This window comes from Pongo pygmaeus, chromosome 13 (genome assembly GCF_028885625.2).
Source record: "Pongo pygmaeus isolate AG05252 chromosome 13, NHGRI_mPonPyg2-v2.0_pri, whole genome shotgun sequence".
Classification (NCBI taxonomy): domain Eukaryota; kingdom Metazoa; phylum Chordata; class Mammalia; order Primates; family Hominidae; genus Pongo; species Pongo pygmaeus.
The window spans coordinates 8,756,462-8,784,448 of record NC_072386.2 but is presented as its reverse complement, the minus strand read 5'-3'; positions in this window follow the sequence as shown (position 1 = coordinate 8,784,448).

Below are 27,987 nucleotides of genomic sequence, written 5' to 3'. Positions count from 1 at the left end.
TATGCAATGGCATGGAATGGAATGGAACATGGAATGGAATGGAATGGAATGGATTCAGGAATGGTATTGAATGGAACATGGAATGGAAACTAGTGCCATGGAATGGAATGGAGTAGAATTGAATGTGGAATGGAACGGAATGGAAAGTAGAAGGGAATGGAAAGGAATGTTGAATGGAAAGGAATGGAATGGAATGGAAAGTGGAATGGAATGTGAAGTGGAATGTGGAATGAAACGTGTAGTGGAAAGAAATGGAACATGGAATGGAATGCAAAGTGGAATGGAATGGAATGGAATGTGGAGTGGAATGGAATGGAATGTGGAATGCAAAGTGGAATGCAACTTCCAATGGAAAGTGGAATTTAACGTGGAATGGAATGGAATGGAAAGTGGAATGGAATGTCGAACGGAATGTGGATCGGAATGGAATGGAGTGTGGAATAGAATGTGAAATAAAATGGAAAGGATTCAAGAATGGAATGGAATGGAATGGTATGGAATGGATTATGGAGTGGAATGGAATGGAATGGAATATTGAATGGAATGGAATGAGGAATGCTATGCAATGGAATATGGAATGGAAAGTAGTGCAATGGAATGGAATGGAATAGAATGGAATTTGGAATTGAATGGTATGGAAAGTGGAATGGAATGGAATGGAATGTGTAGTGGAAAGGAATGGAATGGAATGGAAGGCGGAATGGAATGTCAAATGGAATGTGGAATGGAACGTGTAATGGAATGAAATGGAACGTGGAATGGAATGGAAAGCGGAATCGAATGGAATGGAATGAGGAATGGAACAGGGAATGGAAAGTGTAATGGAATGTGGAAAGCAACGTGGAATGGAATGAAATGAAACATGGAACGGAATGGAATGGAATGTGGAATGGAATGGAATTGAACGTGGAATGGAATGTGGAATGGAACGTGGAATGGAACGTGGATTGGAACGTGGCAAGAAATGGAATGTTGAATAGAATGCAATGGAATGTTGAATGGAATGGAATGGAATATGGAATGTAACGTGGAATGGAAAGAAACGGAACGTGGAATGGAACGTGGAATGGAACCACTAATGTAATGTACAATGGAATGTGGAATTGAATGGATTGGAACGACTAAAGGAAAGTAGAATGGAAAATGGAATGGAATAGAATGGAACGTGGAATGGAATCTGGACTGGAATGGAATGCAAAGGGGAATAAAATGGAATGGAATGTGGAATGGAATGGAAGGTGGAATGGAATGGAATGGAATGGGAAAGGGAATGTGGAATGCAATAAGGAATGAAATGTGGAATGGAATGTGGAATGAAATGGAATGGAAAGTGGAATGGAATTTGGAATGGAATGGAATGGAATGTGGAATTGAATGTGGAATGCAATGAAATGGAATTTTGAATGGAATGGAATGGAATGTGTAATGGAAGGTTGAATTAAATGTGGAATGTAACGTGGCATGGAACCGAATGGAATGTGGAATGGAATGCAGTGGAATGTAGAAAGGAATTGAATGGAATGTGGAAAGGAATGGAATGGAATGTGGAATGGATTGTGGAATGCAATATGGAATGGAATGTCGAATGGAACCTGGAACGGAATGGAATGGAACGTGTAATGCAATGGAATGGAAAGTGGAATGGAATGGAATGGAATGTGGGATGAAAAGTGGAATAGATCTTGGAATGCAATGGAATTGAACGTGGAGAGGAACGTGGAATGGATCTTGGAATGGAACGTGGAATTGAATATGGAGTGGAAAGTGGAATGGAATGGAAATTAATGTGGAAAGGAATGAGGAATGTAATGGAGTGGAATGCGGAATGGAATTCAATGGAATGTGGAATGGAATGGAATGGAATGTGGAATGGAATAGAATGGAATATAGAATGGAATGTACAATGGAATGTGGAATGGAATGTGGAAGGGAATGCAAAGGAATGTGGAATGGAACGTGGAATGGATCGTGGAATGGAATGGAATGGAACATGGTGTGGAACGTGGAATGGAACTTGGAATGGAAAGTGGAGTGGAATGTGGAATGGAAAGTGGAATTGAAAGTGGAATGGAATCGAATGAAATGTGGAATGGAATGTGGAATGGAATATAAAGGAATGTGGAATACAATGTTGAATGGAATGGAATGGAATGCAGAATGGCAGGAAATGGAATGGTGTGGAATGAGGAATGGAATGTGGAATGGAACGTGGAATGGAATGGAATGGAACATGGAAAACAATGTGGATTGGAATGTGGAAGGTAAAGTGGAATGGAACTTGGAATGGACTGGAACGGAATGTGGAACGGGAAGTGGAATAGAATGGAATGGAATGTGGAAAGCAATGGAACGGAATTTTAGGTGAAATGGAATGTGGAAAGGAATGGAATGGAATGTTTAAATAGAATGGAATGGAATGTGGAATGCAATGTGCACTGGAAAGGAATGCAATGTGGAATGGAATGTGGAATGGAATGGAGTGGAATGTGGCATGGACTGTTTAATGGAAAGTGGAAAGGAATGTGGAATGGATTGTGCAATTGAATTTGGAATGGAATGTGAAATGCAATGTGGAATGGAATGTGGAATGTAACGCAATGGAAAGTGGAAGGGAATGTGGAATGGACTGTGGAATGGGACGTGAAATGGAACGTGGAATGCATTGCAATGGAATGTGGAATGGAATGTGGAATGGAAGTTGGAATGGAACGTGGAATGTAATAGAATGGAACATGGATAGGAATGTGGAATGAAAAGTGGAATGGAATGGAATGGAAAGTGCCATAGAATGTGGAATAAAATGTGCAGTGGAAAGAAATGGAGTGTGGAATGGAATGGAATGGAATGTGGAATGGAATGTGGAACGGAATGGAATTGATCATGGAATGGAATGTGGAAGGGAACGTGGAATGGAACATGGAATGAAATCGAATGTTGAATGGAATGGAATGGAATGTGGAATGGAATGGAATGGAATGTGGAATGGAATGGAATGGAATGGAATGGAATGTGGAATGGAATGGAATGGAATATGGAATGTAACGTGGAATGGAAAGAAACGGAACGTGGAATGGAATGGAATGGAAAGTCGAATGGAATGGAGTGGAATGTGGAATGGAATTGAATGGAATGTGAAATGGAATGTAATGGAATGTGGAATAGAATGTGGAATGCAATGTGGAATGGAATGTGGAATGGAACCTGGAATCGAATGGAATGGAACGTGTAATGAAATGGAATGGAAAGTGGAATGGAAGGTGGAATGTAATGAAATGGAATGTGGAAAGGAACGTGGAATGGATCATGGAATGCAATGGAATGGAACATGGAGTGGAACGTGGAATGGATCTTGGAGTGGAACGTGGAATGGATTGTTGAATGGAACGTGGAATGGAATGGAATTTAATGTGGAAAGGAATGAGGATTGGAATGGAGTGGAATGTGGAATGGAATAGAATGGAATGCGGAATGGAATGGAATGGAACGTGGATTGGAAAGTGGAATGGAACATGGAATGGAACGCGGAATGGAATGGAATGGAATGTGGAAAGGAATGGAATGGAATGTGGAATGAAATGGAATGGGTTATGGAATGCAACGTGGAATAGAATATGGAATGTAACAAGGAATGGAATGGAATGGAATGGAACGTGGAATGGAATGTGGAATGAAACGTGGAATGGAATGTGGAATGGAATGGAATGGAATGGCATGGAACTTGGAATTTAACAGGGAATTGTTGGGAGTGGAATGTGGAATGGAATGTGGAATGGAATGGAATGGATTGTGGAATGGAATATGGAAAGGAATGGAATGGAATGTGGAATGGAATATGGGATGGAACATATTGGAATGTGGAATGGAACAGAAAGGAATGTGGAATGGAATGTGGAATCGAATGTGGAATAGAAAGCAGAATGGAATGCAATGGAATGCGCAGTGGAACGTGGAATGGAATGGAATGGAACGTGCAAAGGAATTTGGAATGGAATGTGGAACGGAATGTGAAACGGAATGTGGAAAGCAACGTGGAATGGAATGTGGAATGCAATGGAATGGAATTGAATGTGGAATGGAATGGAATGTGGAATAGAATGTGTAATGGAAAGGAATGGAATGTGGAGTGGAATGTGGAATGGAATGGAAAGGAATGTGGAATGGAAAGTGGATTGCAATGGAATGGAACACCGAAAAGAATGTGGAATGCAACGTGAAATGGAATGTGGCATGGAACGTGGAATGCCATGGGCAATGGAATCTGGAATGGAACGTGAAATGTAATCGAGTGGAAAGGGGAATGGAATGTGCAATGGAATGGAATGGAACGTGGAATGGAAAGTGGAATGGAATATGGAATGGAATGTGGAATGAAAAGTGGAATGCAATGTAATGGATTGTGTAATGAAATGCTATGCAATGTGGAATGGAATGTGGAATGGAACGTGGAATGGAATGGAATGGAATTTGTAATAGAATGGAGCAGATGGAATAGAATGGAATGGAATGATATAGAACGTGGAATGGAATGGAAAGTGGAATGGAATGGAATGGAATGTGGAATGGAACACGGAACAGAAAGTGGAATGGAATGTGGAATGCAACGTGGAATGGAATGAAACGAAAGATGGAATGGAATGGAATGGAACGTGGAATGGAATGGATTTGAACGTGGAACGGAATGTTGAATGCAACGTGGAATGGAACGTGGAATGGAACGTGGAATGAAATGGAATGTTGAATGGAATTTAATGGAATGTGGAATGGAATGGATGGAATGTGGACTGTAATGTGGAATGGAAAGAAACGGAACGTGGAATGGAAAGTGGAATGGAACTTCTAATGGAAGATAGAATGGAAAGTGGAATGGAATGGAATGGAACGTGTAATGAAAAATAGAAAGGAAAGTGGAATGGAAAGGAATGGAACGTGGAATGGAATGTGGAATGGAATTGAATGAAATGTGGAATGGAATATGGAATACAAGGAGGAATGGAATGTGGAATGGAATGTGGAATGGAACGGAAAGGAATGTGGAATGGAATGGAGAGTGGAAGGGAAAGTGGAATGGAACGTGGAATGGAACATGGAATGGAATGTGGAATGGAATGGATTAGAATATGGAATGGAAAGGAAAGGAATGTGGAATGGAATTTGGAAAGGAATGGAATGGAAAGTGGAATCGAATGTGGAATGGAATGGAGTGGAATGTGGAATGGAATGTGGAATGGAATGGATTAGAGTGGAATGTGGAATGGAATGGAATAAAATGGAATGTGGATTGGAATAGAGTGGAATGGAATGGAATGTGGGGTGGAATGGAATGGAATGTGGAATGGAATGTGGAAGGGAATGAGGAATGCAAAGTGGAATGGAACGTGGAATGGAACGTGGAATTGAACGTGCAATGGAATGTGGAATGGAACATGGTATGGAACTTGGAATGGAACGTGGAATGGAAAGGAATGGAATGCGGAATGGAATGGAATGAAATGGAAAGGAATGTGAAATGGAATGAAAGGCAATGTTGAATGGAAAGCAGTGTGATGTGCAATGGAATGTGGAATGGAATGCGGAATGAAAAGGAATGGAACGTGGAATGGAACTTGGAATGGAACGTGGAATGGAACTTGCAATGGAACGTGGAATGGAATGTAAGGGAATGTGTAATCGAATGGAACAGAATGGAGTGGAATTGAATGGAATGTGAAACGGAATGTAGTGGAATATGGATTGGAATGGAATGGCATGTAAAATGGAATGGAATCTAATATTTGATGGAATATGCAATGGAATTGTATGGAATGTGGGATGGAAGAGAATGGGATGTGGAATGGATTTGAATGGAATGGAACATGAAATGGAAGGTAATAGAATGGAATGTGGAATAGAATGTGGAATGGAAAGGAATGGAATGTGGAATTAAACGAAATGGAACGTGGAATGGAAAGTGGAAAGAATTTGGAATGGTACGCGAAAGGAAAGTGGAATGGAACGCAGAAGGCAAAGTGTAATGGAATGTGGAAGGGAATGTGGAATGGAATGGAATGCCATGTGTAATGGAATGCAATGAAATGTGGAATGGGATGGAATGGAATGTGGGATGCAATTTTGAATGGAAAGGAATGGAATGTGGAATGGTATGCAATGCAATGTGGAATGGAATGCAATGAAATGTGGAATGGGATGGAATGGAATGTGGGATGGAATGTTGAATGGAATGGAATGGAATACGGAATGGAATGCAATGTGGATTGGAATTCAATGGAATGTGGAATGGAATGTGGATTGGAATGGAATGGAATGTGGAGTGGAATGGAGCGGTGTGGAATGTTGAATAGATGGTAAAGGAATGTGGAATGGAATGCGAAATGGTATGGAGAAGAATGATTAATGGTATGTAGAATGGAATGGAGTTGTATGTGGGTTGCAAAGGAATGGAATGTGAAATGGAATGCGGAATAGAATGGAATGGAACGCGGAATGGAACATGGAATGTAACGTGGAATGGAACGTGGAATGGAACGTGGAAAGGAACGTGGAATGGAAAGTGTAATGGAACGTGGAAAGGAATTTGGAATGGAATGTGGAATGGAATAAAATATAATGTGGAATGGAATGCAATGAAATGTGTAACGGAATGGAATGGAATGTGGGATGGAATGTGGAAAGGAATGGAAGGTGGAATGGAATGTTGAATGAATTGGAATGGAAAGTGGAATGGAACGTGGAATGGAACGTGGAATGGAATGGAATATGGAAGGGAATGGAATGGAATGGAATGTGGATTGGAATGCAATGGAAAGTGGAATGGAATGGAATGGAATGGAATGGAATGGAATGGAATTTGGAATGGAATGTAACGGAATGGTATGGAATTTGAAATGGAATGGAATGGAATGTGGAATGGAATGGAATGCAATGTGGAATGGAATGTGTAATGAATGGAATAGAATGTGGAATGGAATAGAATGGAATGTGGAATGGAATGGAATTGAAGGTGCAATGGAATGGAATGGAATGTGGAATGGAATGTGGAATGCAATGGAGAGGAATGTGGAAAGGAATGGAATGGAATGTGGAATGGAATGTAGAATGGAAAGGAATGTGGAATGGAATGGATTGGAATGTGGAATGGAATAGAATGGAATGGAATGTTGAATTGAATGGAAACAAATTGAATGTGGAATGGAAAGTGGATAAGAATGTTGAACAGAATGCAATCGAGGGTCAATTGGAATGCGGAATGGAATGGAATGGAAAGTGGAATGGTATGGAATGTAGAATGGAATGGATTTGAATGGAATGGAATGTGGAATGGAGTGGAATGTGAAATGGAATGGAATGCCATGTTAAACGGAATGTAATCGACGGTAGAAAGGAATGGAATTGAATGTGGAATGGAATGGAATGGAATGGAATGGAATTTAATATGAAATAGAAAGTGGAAAGTAATGGAATGGAATGTGGAATGTACTGAAGTGGAATGTGGTATGGAATGGGATGCAATGGAGTGGAATGTGGACTGAAATGCAATGGAATTTAGTTTGGAATGGAATGGAATTGAATGGAATGAGGACTTGAATGGAATGGAATGGAATGAAATGTAGAATTGAAAGGAATCGAATGTGGAATTAAAAGGAATTGAACGTGGAATGAAATGGAATGGAAACTGGATTAGAAAACGGAATGGAATGGAATGGAAGGTGGAATGGAATGCAATGAAATGTCGAATGGAATGGAGTAGAATGGAACGGAATGTGTAATGGAAATGAATGGAATGGAATGTGGAATGGAATGTGGAATGCAATGGAATGGAATTTGAAATAGAATGTGGAATGCAATGGAATGGAATGTTGAATGGAATGTGGAATGGATTGGAATGGAATGGAATATGGAAAGGAATGTGGAATGGAATGTGCAATGGAATGTGGAATGGAAAGGAATGGAATGGAATGTTGAATGGTATGGGGAAGGGAATGGAATTGAATGGAATGCAATTTGGAATGGAATGTGGAATGGCATGTGCAATGGAATGTGGATTGGAATGAAATGGAATGTGTAATCAAATGTGTAATGGAAGGTGTAATGGAACGTGGAATGGAACACTGAATTGAAAGTGGAACGGAATCTGGAATGGAACGTGGAATGGAATGCGTAATGGAAATGAATGGAATGTGTAATGGAATGGAATGTGTAATGGAACGTGGAATGGAATGGAGTAGAAATTGGAATGGAATGGAATGGAACGTGGAATGAAATAAAATGGAACGTGGAATGGAGTGGAATGGAATGCGGAATGGAATATGGAATGAAGCGGAATGGAATTGAATCTGGAATGGAATGGAATGGAATGAGGAATGGAATGGAATGGAATGTGGAAGGGATTGTGGAATGGAAAGAATAGGAATGTGGAATGGAATGGAATGGAATGTGGAATGGAATGGAATGGAATGGAATGGAATGAGGAATGGAACGGAAGGGAGTTGGAATGGAATGGAATGGAATGTGGAATCGAACAGATTAGAATGGAGTGTGGACTGGAATGCATTGGAATGGAGTTGAATGTGGAATGGAATGGAATGGAAAGTTGAAAGGAATGTGGAATGGATTGGAATGGAATGTGGAATGCAATGGAATGCAATGTGGCATGCAATGTGGAATTGAATGTGGAATGCAATAGAATGGAATGCAATGTGGAATGGAATGGAACGGAATGTGGAATGTAATGGAATGGAATATGGAATGGAATAGAATGGAATGTAGAATGGAATGTGGAATGGAATGTGGAATGGAACTTGCAATGTAACGTGGAATGGAATGGAATGGAAAGGGGAACGGAACATGGAATGGAACATGGAATTCATTGTGGAATTGAATGGAATAGGATGTGGAATGGAAGGTGGAATGGAACATGGGGTGTAATGGAATGGATCGTGGAAAGGAACATGGAATGGAAAGTGGAATGGAACGTGGAATGAAACATGGAATGGAATGGAATGGAAAGTTGAATGTAATGGAATTTTACGTGGAATGCAACGGAATGGAATGTGCAATGGAATCGAATGGAATTTGTTCTGGAATGGAATGGAATGTGTAATGGAATGGAATGGAATGCAATGTGGACTTGAATGGAATAGAATGGAATGAAATGTGGATTGGAATATAATGGAAAGTGGAATGGAATGTGGAATGACACGGAATGGAATGTGGAATGGAATGGACTGGAATGTGAAATGGAAATTGAAATGGAATGGAGTGGAATATGAAATGGAATGGAATGCAATGAAATGTGGAACGGAATGAAATGGAATGGAAACTGGAATGGAATGTGGAATGGAATCGAATGCAATGTGGATGGAACGTGGAATGGAATAGAATGGAACGTGGAATGGATAGAATGGAACGTGGAACGGAACACGGGATGGTACGTGGAACAGAACGTGGAATGGAACGTGGAATGGAACGTGGACTGTAGAATGGAAAGGAATGTAAAGTGGAATGGAGAGGAATGGAATGTGGGTTGGAATGGAATTCAAGGTGGGAAGGAATGGAATGTAATGTGGAATGGAATTGAATGGAATGTGGAATGGAATGTGGAATGAAATGGAATGTGGAATGGCATGGATTGGAATGGAATGGAATATGGAATGGAATGGATTGGAATGGAGTGTGGACTGGAATGCATTGGAAAGGATTAAAATATGGAATGGAATGGAATGGAAAGTGGAAAGGAAAGTGGAATGAATTGGAATGGAAAGTGGAATGGAATGGAATGGAATATGAAATGGAATGTGCAATTGAATGTGGAATGCAATGGAATGGAATGTGGAATGGAACCAGGAATGGAATGGAATGGAAAGTTGAATGGAGCGTTGAATGGAATGGGATGGAAAGTGGAATGGAATGGAATATGTAATGAAATGGAATGAGGTATGGAATGGAATGGAATGTGTAATGAATGGAATGGAATGTGAAATGGAATAGAATGGAATGTGGAATGGAATGGAATTGAAGGTGCAATGGAATGGAATGGAATGTGGAATGGAATGTGGAATGCAATGCAGGGGAATGTGGAAAGGAATGGAATGGAATGTGGAATGGAATGTAGAATGGAAAGGAATGTGGAATGGAATAGATTGGAATGTGGAATGGAATGGAATGGAATGGAATGTGGGATTGAATGGAAACAAATTGAATGTGGAATGGAAAGTGGATAAGAATGTTGAACAGAATGTAATCGAGGGTGAAATGGAATGCGGAATGGAATGGAATGGAAAGTGGAATGGAAAGGAATGTAGAATGGAATGGATTTCAATGGAATGGAATGTGGAATGGAATGGAATGTGAAATGGAATGGAATGCAATGTTAAACGGAATATAATCGAAGGTAGAATGGAATGGAATGGAATGGAATGTGGAATGGAATGGAATGGAATGGAAAATGGAATAGAATTTAATATGGAATGGAAAGTGGAAAGTAATGGAATGGAATGTGGAATGTACTGAAGTGGAATGTGGTATGGAATGGGATGCAATGGAGTGGAATGTGGACTGAAATGGAATGGAATATAGTTTGGAATGGAATGGAATTGAATGGAATGAGGACTTGAATGGAATGGAATGGGAAGAAATGTAGAATTGAAAGGAATCAAATGTGGAATTAAAAGGAATGGAACGTGGAATGAAATGGAATGGAAACTGGATTAGAAAACGGAATGGAATGGAATGGAATGTGGAATGGAGTGGAATGGAAAGGAATGGATTGGAAGGTGTATGGAATGGAATGGAAAGTGGAATGGAATGGAATGGAATGTGGAATGGAATGGAATGTGGAATGGAAAAGAATGGAATGTGAAATGGAATACAATGTGGAATGCAATGGAATGGAATGAGCAATGGAAAGTTTAATGGAATGGAATGGAATATGTAATGGAATGGAATATTGAATGGAACGTGGAATGGAATGGAATAGAACGTGGAATGCAATGGCATGGAAAGTGGAAAGAAATGAAATGGAATGTGGAATGGAATGGAATGGAATGTGGAATGAAATAGGGAATGGAATGTAGAATGGGGTGGAATGGAATGTGGAGTGCAAAGTGGAATGGAAGTTGGAATGGAATGGAATGGAAAGTGGAATCGAATGTGCAGTGGAATAGAACGGAATATGGAATGAAATGTGTAATGGAACAAATTGGATTGGAATAAAATGAGTAATGGAATGGAATGGAATGGAATTTGGAATGAAATGGAATGGAATGGAATGTGGAGTGGAATGTGACATGGAGTGGAATGGAATGGAACATGGAATGGAATGCATGGAACGTGGAATGGAATGGAATGTGGACAGGAATGCAATGGAATTCAATTAAATGTGAAATGGAAAGGAATGGAATGTGGTATGCAATTGAATGGAATGTGCAATGAAATGGGGTGAAATGTAGAAGAGAATGTGGAACTAAATGGAATGGAATGTGGAATACAATTGATTGGAATGTGGAATGGAACGGAATGGAATGTAGAATGGAATATGGAATGGAATGGAATGTGGAATGGAATGTGGAATGGAAAGTTTAATGGAATAGAATGGATAGTGGAATGGAATGGAATGGAATGGCATGTGGAATGGAACGTAGAATGGGAAGGAATGAAACGTGTAATGGAATGGAATGGAACATGGAATGGAATAGAATGGAATGTGGAAAGGAATGGAATGGAATGGAATGGAAAGTGGAATGGAGTACGAAATGGAATGGAATGAAATGTGGAATGGAACGTGGAATGGAACGTTTAATTGAACCTGAAATGGAATGAAACGAAAAGTGGAATGGAACGTGGAATGGAACGTGGGATTGAAAGTGGAATGGAATGTGGAATGGAATGTGGAATGAATGGAATATTAAATGGACTGCAATGGATTAGAACGTGGAATGGAATGGAATGAAATGTGCAATGGAATGTGGAAAGGAATGTGGAAGGGAATTTGGAATGGAATGGAATATGGAATGGAATCTGGAAAGGGATGGAATGATATGAAATGGAATGGAATGGAATGTGGAATGGAACGTGGAATGGAATGGAATGGAAAGAGAAATGGAACGGAATAGAACGTTGAATGGAATGGAATGGAATGTGAAATGGAATGGAATTGAAAGGAATGTGGAATAGAATGGAATGAAATGTGGAATGGAAGGTGGAATGGAATAGAATGGAATGTGGAATGGAATGGAATGCGGAATGGAACGTGGAATGCAAAGGAATGGATCGTGGAATGGAATGGAATGGAATTTGGAAAGAAATGCATGCGGAATGTAATGAAATGGAATACGGAATGGAATGTGGAATGGATTGTGGAATGGAATATGGAATGGAGTGTGGAATGGAATGCAATGGAATGTGGAATCGAATGTGAAATGGAATGGAATGGAATGTGCAATGGAATGGAGTGGATGCTAAAGCAATGTGGAATGGAATGGAATGGAATGTGGAATGGAAAATGGAATGGAATGAAAAGGAATGTGGAATGGAAAGGAGAGGAGTGGAATGTGGAATGGAATGGAATGGAATGTGGAATGGAATGCAATGTAATGTGGAATCGAATGTGAAATGGAATGGAATGGAATGTGGAATGGAATGGAGTGGATGCGAAAGCAATGTGGAATGGAATGGAATGCAATGTGGAATGGAAAGTGGAATGGAATGAAAAGGAATGTGGAATGGAAAGGAGAGGAGTGGAATGTGGAATGGAATGGAATGGAATGGAATGCAATGCATTGGAAAGGAATGGAATGAGGAATGGAATGGAATGGAAAGTGGAAAGAATTGGAAATGGAATGGAATGGAATGTGTTGGAATGGAATGGAATGGAATGTGGAATGGAATGGAATGGAATGTGGAATGGAATGGAATGGAAAGCAAACGCAATGGAATGTGGAATGGAATTGAATGGAAAGTTGAATCGAATGTGTAATAGAACGGAATGGAATGGAATCTTTAATGGAATTTAATGGAATGTGGAAGAGAATGCAATGGAATGTGGAATGGAACCGAATGGAATGGAATGTGGAATGGAATCTTAAATGGAATGTGGAATGGAATGGAATGGAACGTGGAATGGGAATGTGGTATGGAACGGAATGGAACATGGAATGGAATGTGAAATGGAATGGAAAGTGGAATGGAATGTGGAAAGGAATGGAATGCAATGTGGAATGATGAAAGGAATCGAATGGAATGGAATGTGCAATGGAATGTGGAATGGAATGGAATGTAACGTGGAATGGAAAGGAATGGAATGTGGAATTGAACAAGGAAAGGAATGGAATGGAACGTTGAATGGAACATTAAATGGAATGGAATGGGAAGTGGAATAGGTTAGAATACGTAATGAAATGGAGTGAGGTATGGAATGGAATGGAATGTGTAATGAAAGGAATGGAATGGAATGTGGAATGGAACGTGGAATGGAAAGGAATGGAAGGTGCAATGGAATGGAATGGAACGTGGAATGGAATGGAAACAAATTGAATGTGGAATGGAATGTGGATAGTAATGTGGAACGGAATGGAATCGAGGGTGAAATGGAATGCGGAATGGAATGGAATGGAAACTGGAGTCGCATGAAATTTAGAATGGAATGGATTTCAATGGAATGGAATGTAGAATGGAATGGAATGGAATTTGGAATAGAATGCAATGGAATGGAATATGGAATGGAATTTAATATGGAATGGAATGTGGAAAGGAATGGAATGTGGAATGTACTGAAATGGAATGTGGAACTGAATGGGATGGAATGGAGTGGAATGTGGACTGGAATGAAATGGAATATAGTTTGGAATGGAATGGAATTGAATGGAATGAGGACTTGAATGGATTGGAGCTGAATGAAATGTAGAATTGAATGGAAACGAATGTGGAATTAAATGGAATGGAACGTGGAATGAAATGGAATGGAAACTGGATTAGAATACGGAACTGAATGGAAAGGAATGTGGAATGGAGTGGAATGGAATGGAATGGAATGGATTGGAAGGTGTATGGAATGGAATGGAAAGTGGAATGGAATGGAATGGAATGTGGAATGGAATGGAATGTGGAATGGAAAAGAATGGAATGTGAAATGGAATACAGTGTGGAATGCAATGGAATGGAATATGGAATGGAAAGTGTAATGTAATATAATGGAATATGTAATGGAAAGGAATGTTGAATGGAACGTGGAATGGACTGGATTAGAACGTGGAATGGAATGGAATGGAACGTGGAATGGAATAAAATGGAATGTGGAATGCAATGGAATGGAATGTGGAATGAAATAGGGAATGGAATTTGGAATGGGGTGGAATGGAATGTGGAGAGGAAGGTGGAATGGAAGGTGGAATGGAATGGAATGGAATGTGGATTCGAATCTGAAATGGAATGGAACAGAATGTGGAATGGAAAGTGTAATGGAATGTAATGGATTGGAATAAAATGTGTAATGGAATGGAATGGAATGGAATTTGGATTGAAATTGAATGGAATGGAATGTGGAATGGAATGGAATGGAATGTGGAATGGAATGGAATTGAATGTAATTAAATGTGAAATGGAAAGGAATGGAATGTGGTATGCAATTGAATGGAATGTGCAATGAAATGGGATGAAATGTAGAAGAGAAAGTGGAACTAAACGGAATGGGATGTGGAATACAATGAATTGGAATGTGGAATTGAACGGAATGGAATGTAGAATGGAATATGGAATGGAATGGAAGGTGGAATGGAATGTGGAATGGAATGTGAAATGGAATGGAATGGACAGTGGAATGGAATGGAATGGAATGTGGAATGGAACGTGGAATGGGAAGGAATGGAACGTGTAATGGAACGGAATGGAACATGGAATGGAATAGAATGGAAAGTGGAAAGGAATGGAACGGAATGGAAAGGAATGTGGAATGGAGTATGAAATGGAATGGAATGAAATGTGGAATGGAACGCGGAATGGAAAGTTTAATACAACGTGAAATGGAATGAAATGAAAAGTGGAATGGAACATGTAATGGAACGTGGGATTGAAAGTGGAAAGGAATGTGGAATGGATTGTGGAATGAATGGAATAGAAAATGTTCTGGAATTGATTGTAACGTGGAATGGAATGGAATGGAGTGTACAATGGAATGTGGAATGGAATGTGGAATGGAATGTGGAATGGAAAGTTGAATGGAAGATGGAATGGAATGGAATGGAATGTGGAATGTAATCTGGAATGGAATGGAATATTGAATGGAATCTGGAAAGGGATGGAATGATATGGAATGGAATGAAGTGGAATGTAGAATGGAATTTGGAATGGAATGCAATGGAACATGAAATGGAATGGAATACAACGTTGAATGGAACGGAACGGAATGTGGAATGGAATGCAATTGAACGGAATGTGGAATAGAATGGAATGAAATGTGGAATGGAAGGTGGAATGAAATAGAATGGAATGTGGAATGGAATGGAATGCGGAATGGAACGTGGAATGCAATGGAAGGATCGTGGAATGGAATGGAATGGAATTTGGAATGGAATGCATGTGGAAAGTAATGCAATAAAATGCGGATTGGAAAGTGGAATGAAATATGGAATTGAGCATGGAATGGAATGCAATGGAATGTGGAATCGAATGTGAAATGGAATGGAAAGGAATGTGGAATGGAATGGAGTGGATGCGAATGCAATGTGGAATGGAATGGAATGGAATGTGGAATGAAATGTGGAATGGAATGAAAAGGAATGTGGAACGAAATGGAGAGGAGTGGAATGTGAAATGGAATGGAATGGAATGGAATGCAATGTATTGGAAAGGAATGGATTGAGGAATGGAATGGAATTGAAAGTGGAAAGAATGGGAAGTGGACTGGAATGGAATGTGGAATGGAATGGAATGTGGAAAGGAATGGAACGGAATGTGGAATGGAATCGAATGGAAAGCAAATGGATTGGAATGTGGAATGAAATGGAAAGGAAAGTGGAATGTAATGGAATGGAATGTGGATTGCAATGGAATGAAATGTGGAATGGAATTGAATGTAATCTGGAAAGGAATATGGAATGCAATGGAACGGAAAGTTGAATGGAATGAAATGGAATACGGAATGGAATGGAATGGAACGTGGTATTCAACGTGGAAAGGAACGTAGAAAGGAATGGGTAATGGAAAGTGGAATGGAATGTGGAATGTAACGTGGAGTGGAATGTGGAATGGAAGGGAATGGAATAGAATGGAATAGAATGGGTAATGGAATAGAATGGTATGTGGAATGGATTGGAATGGAATGTGGAATCGAGGAATGGAATGGAATGTGAAATGGATTGTGGAATGGAATGGAATGGAACGTGGAACGGAATGGAAATGAACTTGTAATGGAATGGATTGGAATGTCCAATGAAATGGAATGGAAGGTGAAATGGAATGTTGCATGAAATGTGGAATGAAGATGAATGGAATGTGGAATGGAATATGGAATGGAACGGAATTGATTGTGGAATCGAATGTGAAATGGAATTGAATGTAATGTGGAATGGAATGTGCAATGGAATGGAATGGATTGGAAAGCAATGTGGAATGGTATGGAATGGCATGGAATGTGGAATGGAAAGAATGGAATGGAATGGAATGGAATGGAATGTGGAATAGAATGGAATGGAAGGTGGACTGGAATCGGATGCAATGGAATCGAATGTGAAAAGAAATGGAATGGAATGTGATATGCAATTGAACGGAATGTGGAATGGAATGAAATGGAATGTAGGATGGATTGTGCAATGGAATGGAATGGAATATGGAATGGAATGGAATGGAATGCAATATTGAGTGGAATGCCTAGGAATAGAATGGAAAGGGGAATGGAATGGAAATGAACGTGGAATGTAACGGAAGGGAATGTGGAATGGGAAGTGGAATTGAACGGAAAGGAATGTGGAATTGAATGTGGATTGGAATGGAAAGTAATGTGGAATGGAATATGTAATGCAATGGAATGGAATTTGGAAAGGAATGTGGAATGCAATCGAATGGAAAGTGTAAAGGAATGTGGAATGTAATGGAATGGAATGTGAAATGGAACGTAGAATGGAATGGAATGTGAAATGGAATTTGGAATGGAAAGTGGAATGCAATCTTTGGAATGGAATGTGGAATGGAATGGAATGGAATGTGGAATGGAATGTAGAATGGAATGGAATGGAATGTGTAATGGAACGTGGAATGGAATGGAATGGAAAGTGGAATGGAACGTGGAATGGAACGTGGAAGGGAAAGTGGATTGGAAAGTGGAATGGAATGTTGAATAGATTGCGGAATGGAAAGTGTAATGGAATGTGCAATTTATTGTGGAATGGAATGGAATGGAAAGCGTAATGGAAAGTAAGGGAATGTGGAATAGAAATGACTGGAAAGTGGAATGGAATGGAAAGGAATCTGCAATGGAACGGAATGTGGAATGGAAGGGAATGGAATATGCAATGGAATGGAATGGAATGGAATGTGGAATGGAATGTGGAATGAAATGTGGATTGGTATGGAATGGAATGTGGAATGGAAAGGATTGGCATTGAATGGAATAGAATGTGAAATGGAACGGAATTGAACGTGGATTGGAATGGAATGTAACGTTGAATGGAATGGAATGGAATGGAATATGGAACGGAACGGGATGGAATGCGGAATGGAATGTAAAGGAATGCGGAATGGAATGTAATGGAGTGGAATGTAGTAAGGAATGGAATGGAATGCAATGTATTGGAAAAGAATGGAATGTGGAATGGAATGGAATGGAATGTGGATTGGAATAGCTTGCAACGTTGAATGAAATGGAACGTAATGGAAAGTTGATTGGAATCAAATGCAATGTTGAATGAAATATAATGCAATGGAATGTGAAAAGGAATGGAATTGAATGTGGATTGGAATGGAATGCAATGTGGAACGGAATGGAAAGCAATAAGGAATGGAATTGAATGGAATGTGGAATGTAATGTGGAATATAATTTAATGGAATGCGGTATCATATGTGGAATGCAATGCAATGGAACGTGGAATGGAATGGAATGGAATGTGGAATGGAACGTGGAATGCAATGTGCTATGGAATGTGGAATGGAACGTGGAATGGAATGTGGAATGATATGCGGAATGTAATGTGGAATGGAATGGAAGGTGGAATGGCATTTGGAATGGAATGGAATGGAATACAATGTTGAATGGAATGGAATGGAATGCAATGTGGAATGGAATGGAATGGAATGTGGAATGGAATGGAATGGAATGTGGAATGGAATATGGAATGGAATGTGGAATTGAACGTAGAATGGAATGAAATGTAACGGAATGGAGTGTGGAATGTTATGTGGAATGGAGTGGAATGGAATGTGGAATGGAATGAAATGGAATGGAACGTCGAAGGGAATGTGCAATGGATTGTGGAAGGGAACGTGGAATGTAAAGGAATGGAAAGTGGAGTGAAACGTGGAAAGGAATGGAATGGAACGTGTAATGGAACATGGAATAGACTGTGGAATGGAAAATGAAATGGAACGTGGAATGGATTGGAATGGCATGTGGAATGGAAAGTGGAATGGCATGTGGAATGGAATGCAACACAATGTGGAATGGGATGTGGAATGGAATGGAATAGAATGCCGAGTGGAATGTGGAATGGAATGGAAAACAAAGTGGAATGGAATGGAATGGAATGTCGAATAAAATTTGGAAAGGAATGCAAAGATACCCAGAGTGCAATGGACTGGAATGGAATAGAATTGAATGGAGTTCAATGGAATGGAAAGGAACGTGGAATGGAAAGGAACGTGGAATGGAACGTGGAATGGAAAGTGGAATGGAACGTGGAATGGAAAGTGGAAGGGAATAGAATGGAATGTGGAATGGAAGGGAATGGGATGTGGAATGATATGTGTAATGGAAAGGAATGGAATGGAATGGAATGGAACGTGGAATGGAAAGTGGAATGGAACGTGGAATGGAATGTGGAATGGAATGTGGAATAGAAGGGAATGGAATGTGGAATGGAATGAGTAATGGAATGGAATGGAAAGCGGAGTGGAATGCAATGGAATGTGGAATAGAATGTGGAATGGACTGTGGAATGGAATGTGGAATGGAACGGAATGGTCTGGAATGTGGAATGGAATGCAATATGGAATTCAATGGAGTGGAACGTGGAATTGAATGGAATGGAATGTGGAATTCAACGTAGAATGGAATGAAATGTAACGGAATGGAGTGTGGAATGGTATGTGGAATGGAGTGGAATGGAATGTGGAATGGAATGAAATGGAATGGAACGTGGAAGGGAATGTGCAAAGGATTGTGGAAGGGAACGTGGAATGTAAAGGAATGGAAAGTGGAGTGAAACGTGGAAAGGAATGGAATGGAACGTGTAATGGAATGTGGAATAGACTGTGGAATGGAAAATGAAATGGAACGTGGAATGGATTGGAATGGCATGTGGAATGGAAAGTGGAATGGCATGTGGAACGGAATGCAACACAATGTGGAATGGGATGTGGAATGGAATGGAATAGAATGCCGAGTGGAATGTGGAATGGAATGGAAAACAAAGTGGAATGGAATGGAATGTCGAATAAAATTTGGAAAGGAATGCAAAGATACCCAGAGTGCAATGGACTGGAATGGAATAGAATTGAATGGAGTTCAATGGAATGGAAAGGAACGTGGAATGGAACGTGGAATGGAAAGTGGAATGGAACGTGGAATGGAAAGTGGAAGGGAATAGAATGGAATGTGGAATGGAAGGGAATGGGATGTGGAATCATATGTGTAATGGAAAGGAATGGAATGGAATGGAATGGAATGGAATGGAATGGAACGTGGAATGGAAAGTGGAATGGAACGTGGAATGGAATGTGGAATGGAATGTGGAATAGAAGGGAATGGAATGTGGAATGGAATGAGTAATGGAATGGAATGGAAAGCGGAGTGGAATGCAATGGAATGTGGAATAGAATGTGGAATGGACTGTGGAATGGAATGTGGAATGGAACGGAATGGTCTGGAATGTGGAATGGAATGCAATATGGAATTCAATGGAGTGGAACGTGGAATTGAATGGAATGGAATGTGGAATTCAACGTAGAATGGAATGAAATGTAACGGAATGGAGTGTGGAATGGTATGTGGAATGGAGTGGAATCGAATGTGGAATGGAATGAAATGGAATGGAACGTGGAAGGGAATGTGCAATGGATTGTGGAAGGGAACGTGGAATGTAAAGGAATGGAAAGTGGAGTGAAACGTGGAAAGGAATGGAATGGAACGTGTAATGGAATGTGGAATAGACTGTGGAATGGAAAATGAAATGGAACGTGGAATGGATTGGAATGGCATGTGGAATGGAAAGTGGAATGGCATGTGGAACGGAATGCAACACAATGTGGAATGGAATGTGGAATGGAATGGAATAGAATGCCGAGTGGAATGTGGAATGGAATGGAATACAAAGTGGAATGGAATGGAATGGAATGTCGAATAAAATTTGGAATGGAATGCAAAGATATCCAGAGTGCAATGGACTGGAATGGAATAGAATCGAATGGAGTTCAATGGAATGGAATGGAACGTGGAATGGAATGTGGAATGGAAAGTGGAATGGAACGTGGAATGGAAAGTGGAATGGAAAGTGGAAGGGAATAGAATGGAATGTGGAATGGAAGGGAATGGGTTGTGGAATGATATGTGTAATGGAAAGGAATGGAATGGAATGGAATGGAATTGATTGGAATGGAATGGAACGTGGAATGGAAAGTGGAATGGAACGTGGAATGGAATGTGGAATGGAATGTGGAATAGAAGGGAATGGAATGTGGAATGGAATGTGTAATGGAATGGAATGAAATGGAATGGAACGCGGAATGGAATGCAATGGAATGTGGAATAGAATGTCGAATGGACTGTGGAATGGAATGTGGAATGGAACGGAATGGTCTGGAATGTGGAATGGAATGGAATGGAATGGAACGAAATGGAAAGGAATGGAATGTGGAATGGAATGGAATCGAAAGAGGAAAGGAATGGTATGGAATGGAATGCGGAATGGTATGGAATGGAATGTCGCATTGAATGGAATGGAATATGGAATTGAATGGAATGGAAAATGAAACGGAATGGAATGGAATGTGGAATGGAACGTGGAAAGGGTTGGAATGGAAAGTCGAATGGAACGTAGAACGGAATGTGTAATGGAATGTGGACAGGAACTAGGAATGGAATGTGGAATGGAATGTGGAAAGGAACGTGGAATTGAATGGAATGGAACGTGGAATTGAGTGGAATGGAATTTGGAATGGAATGGAATTGAATGTGGAATAGAATGTGGATAGGAATGGAATGCAATATGGAAAGGAATGTAGAATGGAATGCAGTGGAATATGGAATCGATTCTGGAATGGAAGGTGGAATGTTACGTGGAATGGAATGGAATGAAAGGTGGAATGAAATGTGGGATGGAATGTGGACTGGAATGGAATCGAATGTGGAATGGAATAAACTGGAAAGTCAATTAGAATGTGGACTGGAATGGAATGCAATGTGGAATGGAATGTGGAATGAAATCGAATTGCACGTGTAATGCAATGTGGAATGGAATGGAATGGAATGTGGAATGGATTGTGCAATGCAACGTGGAATGGAACGGAATGGAATGTGAAATGGAATGAGGAATGTAAAGTGGAATGCAATGTGGAGTGGAACCTGGAATGGAATGGAATGGAACGAGGAATATAACTTGCAATAGAATCTGGAATTGAACATGGAATGGAATGTGGAATGGAGCATGGAATGGAAAGAGGAATGGAGTGTGGAATGGAACTGGGAATGGAATGGAATGGAATGTGGTATGGAACGTGGAATGGAATGTGGTATGGAACGTGGAATGGAATTGCATGGAAAGTGGAATGGAATGTGGAATGGAACGTGCAATGCAACGTGGAATGGAATGGAATTGAACGTGGAATGGAATGTGGAATGAAATGTAGAATGGAAAGGAATGGAATGTGCAGTGGCATGGAATGGAATGTGGAATGGAATGGAATGGAATGTGGAATAGAAAGTGAAGTAGAATGGAAAGGAATCAGGAAAGGAATGGAAAGGAATGGTATGGAATGCCGAATGGAATGGAATGGAAAGTGGGATGGAAAGTGGAATGGAACGTTGAATGGAATGTGGAATGGAATGGAATGGAATGTGGAATGGAAGAGAATGAAGTGTGGAATGGAATGTGGAAGGGAATGGAATGGAATGTTGAATGGAAGAGAATGAAGTGTGGAATGGAATGTGGAAGGGAATGGAATGGAATGTGGAATGGAAGGGAGTAGAATGTTGAATGAAATGTTCAATGGAATGGAATTTAATGGAAAGTAATGTGGAATGGAATGGAAAGGAATGTCGAATGGAAGGGAATAGAATGTGGAAAGGAATGTGGAAGGGAATGGAATGGAATGGAACAGAATGTGGAATCAAAAGGAATGCAGTGTGGAATGGAAAGAAATGGAATGTGGAATGGAAAGGAATGCAATGTGGAATGGAATGCCATGGTAGGGAATGTGGAATGAAAAGGAATGGAATGGAATGGAATGTGGAATTGAATAGAATGGAATGTGGAATGGAAAGGAACGAAATGTGGAATGGAAAGGAATGGAAGGCGGAATGGTATGGAATAGGATTTGGACTCGAATATAATGGAATGGAATGGAACGTGGAATTGAATGGAAGGTGAATTGGAATGGAATGGAATGGAATGTGGAATGGAATTCAACGGAATGGAATGGAATGCAAGGTGGAATGGCATGTCAAAAGGAATGTGGAATGGAACGTGGAATGGAATGAAATAGAACGTGGAATTGAATGAAATGGAAAGTGGAATGGAAAGGAATGGAACGTGGACTGGAACGTGGAATGGAAAGTGAAAGGTAACGTGGAATGGAATTGAATGGAATGTGGAATGGAATGGAATGGAATGTGGAATGGAATGGAATGGAATGGGGAATAAAATGGAATGGAATGGGGAATGGAATGAAATAGAACTTGGAATGGAAAGTGGAAAGGAATGGAAGGGAACGCGGAATGGAACGTGGAATGGAATGCCTAATGGAATGTTGAAGGGAACGCGGAATGGAACGTGGAATGGAATGCCTAATGGAATGTTGAAGGGAACGTGGAGTGGAATGGAATGGAAAGTGGAAAGGAATGGAAGGGAACGCGGAATGGAACGTGGAATGGAATGCCTAATGGAATGTTGAAGGGAACGTGGAGTGGAATGGAATGGAAAGTGGAATGGAATGTGGAATTGAATGTCGAATGTTATTAAATGGAATGTGGAATGGAATGGAATGGAATGTGGTACGGAATGTGGAATGAAAAGGAATGGAATGTACAATGGAATGGAATGCAATGTGGTACAGAATGTGGAATGGAGTGGAATGGATTGTGGAATGAATGAGGAATGGAATGGAATGGAATGTGGAAAGGCATGTGGAAAGGAAAGGAATGAAATGTGGAATGGAATGTGGAGTGGAAGGTGGAATGGAATGGAATGGAATATGGAATGGAATGGAAAGGAATGGAATGAGGAATGGAATGAAATTGAATGGAATGTGGATTGGAATGGAATGGAACGTGGAATGGAATGGAATGGAATGTGGAATGAAATGGAATATGGAAAGGAATAAGGAATGGAGTGGAAGGTGGAATGGAATGGAATATAATGGAATGTGGAGTGGAATGGATTGGAATGGTATGGAATGAAATTTTTAATGGAAGGGAATGGAATGTGTAATGGAATGTGCAATTGAATGGAATGGAATGTGAAATGGAATGTGCAATTGAATGGAATCGAAGTGAATGGAATTTGGAATGGAATGGAATGGAATGTGGAATGCAATGGAATGTACAATGGAATGGAATGTGGAATGGAAAGTAATGAAATGTGGAATGGAATGGAATTGAATGTGGAATGCAATATGGAATGGAATGGAATGGAATGGAATGGAATTTGGAATGGAATGGAATGAGTAATGGAATGTGGAATAGAATGGAATGGAAAGTGGAATGGAATGTAATGTGGAATGCAATGTGGAATGGAAAGAAATGGAATATGGAATGGAATGTGGAATTGAATGGTGAATGGAATGTGGAATGGAATGCGGAATGCAATGTGGAATGAAAAGTGAAATGGAATGGAATGGAATGTGGAATGGAATGGAATGGAATGGAAAGTGGAATGCAACGTGGAATTGAACGGAATGAACTTGGAATAGAACTTGGAATGGAACGTGGAATGTTGAATGGAATGGAATGGAATGTGGAATGGAATGGAATGCAAAGTGGACAGGTATGTGGAATGGAATGGAATGGAGTGTTGAAAGGAATGTGAAATGGAATGTGGAAAGGAAAGGAATGTGGAGTGGAATGTAGAATGGAATGGAATGGAATGTGGAATGGAAGGGAATGGAATGTGGAATGGAATGTGGAATGGAATGGAATGGAATGGAATGTGGAATGGAATGCAATGGGTCATAGAGAGGATCGTGGAATGGAAAGTGGAATGGAATGTGGAATGGAATAGAATGGAATGTGTAATGGAGAGAAATGGAATGTGGAATAGAATGGAATGCCATGGAAAGTGGAATAGAATAAAATGGAATGGAAGGTAGAATAGAATGTAGAATGGAATGGAATGGAATGTGGAATGGAATGTAACGAAAGTGTACTGGAAAGGAATGGAATGTGGAACGGAATGGAAAGGAATGTGGACTGGAAAAGAATGGAATGTGGAATGCAATGGATTGGAATGGAATGGAATGGAATGGAATGTGGAATGAAATGGAATGGAATGTGGAATGGAATGTGGAATGGAGCGGAATGGAATGTGGAATAGATTTTAAAAGAATGGAAAGTGGAATGGAATGTTGAATGGTATTGAATGGAAGGTGGAATGCAAGGGATTGGAATATGCAATGGAATGGAATGGAATGGAATGTGAAATGGAATGGCATGTGGATTGGAATGGAATGGAATGTGGAATACAATGGAACGGAACGGAATGGAATGTGAAATGGAATGTGGAATCGAATTTGAAATGCAATGAATTGTAACGTGGAATGAAATGAAATGGAACGTGGAATGGAAAGAAGTGGAACGTGGATAGCAATGTAATTGTATGTAGAAGGGAAAGTGAAATGGAATGTGGAATGGAATGTGGAAAGGAATGGAATGGAATGTGGAATGGACTATTGAATGGAATGCAATGGAATTTGAAATGGAATGTGGAATGGAATGGAATGGAATGTGGAATGCAATGGAATGGAATGTGGAATTTAATGGAATGGAATTTGGAATGGAATGTGGAATAGAATGTTTAATGGAATGGAACGGAATGTTGACTGGAATGTCGAATTTAATGGAATGGAACGTGGTACAGAATGTGGAATGGAAAGTGGAATGGAATGTGGAATGGAATGGAATGGAACGTCGAAAGGAATCTGGATTGGAATGGAATAGAATGTGGAAAGGAAATTGGAACAGAATGTGGAATGGAATGGAATGGAATGTGTATTGGAATGCAATGGAATGCGGACTGCAATGCGGAATGAGGAATGGGATCTGGAATGGAATGTGGAGTGGCATGTGGAATTCAACGGAATGGAATGTGGAAAGGAATATGGAATGGAATGTTGAATGGAACGTGTTATGGAACGGAATGGAATGTGGAATGTATCATGGAATGGAATGAAATGGAATGTGGAATGGAACGTGGAATAGAATGTGGAATGGTATGGTATGGAATTTGGAATTGAATGTGGAATAAAATGTTTAATGGAATGGAACGGAATTTTCACTGGAATTTGGAATTTAATGGAATGGAATGTGGAAGAGAATGTGGAATGGAAAGTGGAATGGAATGTGGAATGGAATGGAATGGAATGTGGAAAGCAATCTGGATTGGAATGGAATAGAATGTGGAAGGGAAAGTGGAATATAATGTGGAATGGAATGGAATGTGTAACGGAATGTGTAATGGAATGGAATGGAATGTGGACTGCAATGCGGAATAGAATGAGGAATGGAATGTGGAATGGAATGTGGAGAGGAATGTGGAATTAAACGGAATGGAATGTGGAAAGGAATACGGAATGGAATGTGGAATGGAAGGCATTATGGAATGAAATGGAATGTGGAATGTATCATGGAATGGAATGAAATGGAAAGTGGAACGGAACGTGGAATGGAATGTGGAATGGATTGTGGAATGGAATGGAATAGAATGTGTAATACAACGTAGAATAGAACGGAATGGAATGTGGAATAGAAAGTGGAATGGAGTGGAATGGAATGTGCATTGGAACCTGGTAATGGAATGTGCAATGGATGGTGGAAAGGAATGGAATGGAATGTGTAATGGAACATGGAATGGAATGGAACGGGACGTGGAATGCAACATGGAATGGAAAGTTGAATGGAATGTGGAAAGGAATGTGGAATGGAATGTGCAATGGAATGTGGAATGGAACGTGTAACAGAATGGAATGGAAAGTGGAATGGAAAGTAGAATCGAACGGAAAGGAACGTGGAATGGAATGTGCAATGGAATGTGGAATGGAACGTGGAATTTAATGGAATGGAACGTGGAATGTAACTTGGAATGGAATGGAATGGAACGTGGAAAGGATTGTGGAATGGATCGTGGAATTGAAAGTGGAATGGAATGGAATGGAATGCGGATTGGATTGTGGAACGGAATCTGGAATAGAAAATGGAATGGATTGTGGAATGGAATGTGGAATGGAATGAGAATGGAACGTGGAATGGAATGGAATGTGGAATATATTGGAGAATGGAAAGAGGAAAGTAATGTGGAATGGAATGGATTGGAATGTGGAATGGAATGGAATGCAATGGAATGTGGAATGTAATGTGGAATGGAATGGAATTGAATGTGGAATGGAATGGAATGGAATGGAATGTCGAATGGAATATGGAATGGAATTGAATGGAATGTGGCATGGAATGTAGAATGGAGTGGAATGGAACGTGGAATAGAAAGTGAAATGTTACGGAATGGAAAGTTGAATGAAACGCGGAATGGAACGTGAAATGTTATGGAATGGAAAGTCGAATGCAACGCGGAATGGAACTTGGAATGGAACCTGTAAGGAAACGTAGAACGGATCGTGGAATGGAATGTGGAATGGAATGGAAAGGAACGTGGAACGGAATGTAGAATGGAACGGAAAGAAATGTGGAATGGAATGGAAGGGAACGTGAAATGGAATGGAATGGAATGGAATGTGGAATGGATTGGAATGGAGTGTGGAATGGAATGGAAAGGAATGTGCAATGGAATGGAATATAATGTGGAATGGAATGTGGAGTGGAATGGAATGTAACGTGGAATGGAACGTGGAATGGAATGTAAAGGAATATGGAATGGAATGTGGAATGGAAATGAATGGAATGTGTAATGGAATGTGGAATAGAATGGAATGGAATGTGGAAAGGAACGTGGAATGGAATTGAATGTGGAATGCAATGTGGAATGGAACGTTGATTGGAATGGAATGTGCAATGGAATGTGGGATTGATTGTGGAATGGAATGTTGAATGGAATGGAATGGAATTTGGAATGGAATGTGGAATGACATGGAGAGGAATGTGGAACGGAAAGGAATGGAATGTGGAAGGGAACATGGAGTGGAGTGGAATGGAATGTGGAATGGAACGTGGAATGGAAAGGGGAATGGAATGTGGAATGCAATGGGGAATGGAAGGTGGAATGGAATGGAATGTGGAATGGAATGTGGAATGTAAAGTGCAATGCAGTGGAATGGAACGAGGAATGTACTGGAATGTGGAATACATTGTGAAATGGATTGTGGAATGGAATGTGGAATAGAATATAATGGAATGTGGAATGGAACGT